The 3,761-nt window shown below is 37.9% G+C and overlaps 1 protein-coding gene across 3 annotated transcripts in view; it reads left to right on the top strand.

Annotated features, from left to right (window-relative positions):
* Positions 1-3,761, top strand: part of LOC107657657 (cell adhesion molecule 4-like) — a 159,489-nt gene that overhangs the window by 107,308 nt on the left and 48,420 nt on the right. The gene's annotated exons all lie outside the window — the stretch shown is intronic.

The following is a 3,761-nucleotide window of genomic DNA, read 5'->3' as shown; positions in this document are numbered from 1 at the left end:
TATATAGTTTTGTTTTTGTTTTACAAATTACCAGTTAGATAAGTAAATGCAAGATTTCTTTTGAAATAAAGCAAGCAAAATTGCAGCAGAACTTGACAGGTAGTGATCAACCTGCATTTTCATTGTATGGAAATGATTTGACATTTTGATAATGATCCTTTTGTGTTCCACCAGAAAAAAGGGCATATGAGCTTGGAGCAATATGAGGGTGGGTAGATGATGTCAGATTCTATTCAGTTGGATTGACCACATTTAGATTGCTGCAGCAATTTAGACAAACATTTTGCTTCTTAATTATCAATGAACCAAATAATGTTTTTGGATGTTTAATTGTACATGTTCATTTCCCATTACTTTTACTATCATCTAACGCTCACTTAAACACCAATAAATTAATAACACTGTTAAATGTAATCTTTAGCAAATCTCGAAATCTCAATATTGTTGAGACCAAATTCACTTTTAGCATTTATTTATTCATTTATTCATTCACATTCATTCATCTAGTATAGATGTTTTATTTAGATAATTTAATATCAGCCATTTACCAATAATTGTTCATAATTATTTTTTAAGGTTATTATCATCTTTTGGGTGTCACGATTTATTATGCAGCTTTTGAAATATTTCAGATTCTGCACTAATTCTTAGTCACTTATCAATCAATTTGTGACATTTGAGTAGGTGAACTTGAGTAGGTTAAAACAGCTAGATGTTCTTGAATTGAACAAATTTAACCTTATTCGGATGGTAATTGTTTCTGATGGGGACATCTGTACAAATACATTTACATAGTTCCTCAGTGATAAAACTCATGCGATTGAATGATGATTTACTCACTGTGGATGAGTGAGTTCTGTGATCCTACAAACCTGCAAGTTCAACATGACAATAAATTTAATAATAGGAAATGAATATTCAATTAATTTTTTATTCATTCATTTAAATGTCATTTTTAATAATAGGAAAATTTATGCACTATGGTTTAATGTCTTTCTTGCATTGTATCTCTCAAAATGATTGATGTAATTTTAAAAATGTGGAAACTAGCAGAAACGAGTTATGCAGCCTCTTATATATAGAAGGCAAACATTTGACTACTACTTTGACTTCTAGTAAAATGGTTAGTCGTGTGAGCCCTAATTTATATGAATACTAACTTGTATAACTTATTAGATGAAGGTCAACATAGGAAGAGCAAGATGAAGAAACAGAAGAGTAATGGCATGTGGAAAACTCACAGAGAACTGGCATCTAGTAGAAAGAAAGGAAGAGAGGAAAACAGGAGTGGTAAAACAGGAGCCTGAAGTTGAGAGGGAATTGTTAATACAACCATTAAAATGTGCAGAACACTGGGGAGGAAGGAAACGGCAGTATAACAATGAGGAGAACGAGACGAACAAGCAAGAATACAGACTCTGTAGGGACACAGAAAGGCAAGAATGAAGGAAGGAGATATGACAGTGGCTTTATGGAGGATAACCTCAAATTCACTCAGGGACATTTGCAGTTAAAGAGAACACGTATTCAAGAGAAACCTCAAGGAAAACCGAGATTGGCCATTTTATGGTGTAATTGCTGTTTTTCCCAGAGTATGTGCACTTATAGCTCAGCAAGGACATTTTTGTTCCTGTTCTCTGTGACTCACTACCTCAAGTAATATGACAGTCTGTCTATATACTTCAGACTTCTCTCGCTGTTTTCCTCTGCCTTTTAATAACATCACATCATGGGTGCTGGGCCTCATTGTCAGCAGGAGCAGAAGTCCTCAGTCTAATTCAAACCTGAAATAAACACATTCTGATGTAAAATAAATAAGAACTCTTTAAGTATGCACAGTATATATCATTAAAATATTGGTTATCTGTCGATATATTTTTTTCTGGCAGATATCAGACATATAATTTTCCATGCTCATTTGTCAAATTTTTACACGTAGATTACCTTTGCCATCATCTAACACTGAAGTTCATGTTTTAAAACACTATAATAAAAAAAAAAAAAGTTAAATGAAAGTCCATGCTGTACATTAGAATGTTGTGATGCTTAAATTAACTTATAGCATTTAAAATGATTGATTTTTTAGTGTTTTTAATGATTTTTTAAATCTGCATAACATGAAAGTAAACATCAGCTTAGTGATATCATCAAATTTATTTGTATAGCCCTTTTCACAATAGTTTCAAAGCAGTTTTACAGAAAATCACGAGGTAAATGTTTGTAATATCTTAATATATTTATGCTTTATAGTCGCTTTTAGCAGATTAGAACTGGGCGATGATATAGTTTACATTTTGCGAAAATACAAGCAATCAAGCAGTTGAGGTTTGCTCTGTAGTACAGTATATATCACCATACGGGAGTATGCTATATGTATTGTAACGGGGTGAAGAATCACACGACAAGTAATCTCAATCAATACCCCGGAGGGTGGATTTATTGGGGTGATGGGTGTTAGTGAGAAAGGTCCAGGTAGGTGCTCCGGTGCAGTGAGTGCTCTCTTCCGTCTTCCCAGTGCAGAGGGTCCGTGCAGTGCTCCTGTGGGGCTGGTCGGTCACACGCTGCTTTCTGTGGGAAAAATGAGAGGGCGAGTTAGTGCTCAGTCTCATGGAGGAATCTCCTAGATGGCAGGGCTTGCGTGGCTTATGTAGCCGCCGCCTGATGAGGTGCAGCTGTGACCGATCAGCCTGTGATGATGATGGCCAGGTGCTCCTCGCTTGTTTCCAGGGCGACGCTGATGAAGCTTCGGGACGCTTGCCACAGTATACTTTGCATAACGTCCTTAAAGTGGTCATATGATGCGATTTAAATTTTTCCTTTCTCTTTGGAGTGATACAAGCTCTTGGTGCATAAAGAAGATCTGTAAAGTTGCAAAGACTAAAGTCTCAAATCCAAAGAGATATTCTTTATACAAGTTAAAAGAGTCAACCACGCCTACCTAAAACGCCTCGTTTAAACACGGCCCCACATGTCTACGTTACGATGTGGGAAGATTTGCATAATGCCGCCCAAATGTTCACGCAAAGAAAGAAGGCGTAACTTTTATTCTCGCTGTAGTATTGTTGCTGCCGCCATGTCGTGAAGACGCTGTTTCTCGTTGTGAAAGCGAAACTACTTTGGCCTTCCAAAAGAGGTTGATATCCGCTTCGTCATGCCTGGAGCTGATCCGTGCTGGTCGCTGAGGAAATACATCAACTTCGCGCTGTGGATCGGCTTTCACCATGGACGAAGCACAGGGTCGTCACGTGTGGTTGCCGCAAGCCCTCTGAACGCTCCTTCATCGAATCCGCCAGCCGCGCTGTTCTCAAGTCCGCCGGCCACCGCTCACTCTAGGACGCTGTGTGTGACGCTGTGTTTCGTTGTGAAAGCGAAACTACTTTGTTTAGCCTTCCAAAAGAGGACACGACTAGAAATCAGTGGTTAAATTTTATTTACAACACTGTTCCAGAACACTTCAAACAAAAATATTCAGATGTGTGCAGCACATGGAGGACTGTTTCCTGATCCTGGTAGAGTAGACTACAATGCCGGCTGTTCTGACTCACAGACTGTAAGTATGTTTTTTTTATATTTAAAGAATTTGCCCCTGACGATTCAAACGCGAGTTTTGAGCAGTGTAGAGTAGCGCTTGTTGTTTGTCATTTCTCCAATCACAAATGCAGACATGGTTTTATGTTTACGTGGCGCGATGCAACTCGTAAAAAGACAGTATATGTAATTATGTCCCCACTGGATGCAACAAATGCCTCGTTTATAATGGG

The sequence above is a fragment of the Sinocyclocheilus anshuiensis genome, unplaced genomic scaffold (assembly GCF_001515605.1).
Source record: "Sinocyclocheilus anshuiensis isolate Anshui unplaced genomic scaffold, SAMN03320099.WGS_v1.1 scaffold43, whole genome shotgun sequence".
Lineage (NCBI taxonomy): Eukaryota > Metazoa > Chordata > Actinopteri > Cypriniformes > Cyprinidae > Sinocyclocheilus > Sinocyclocheilus anshuiensis.
Note: the sequence above shows the minus strand (reverse complement) of the source record. Positions and strands in the feature narration are given on the sequence as shown.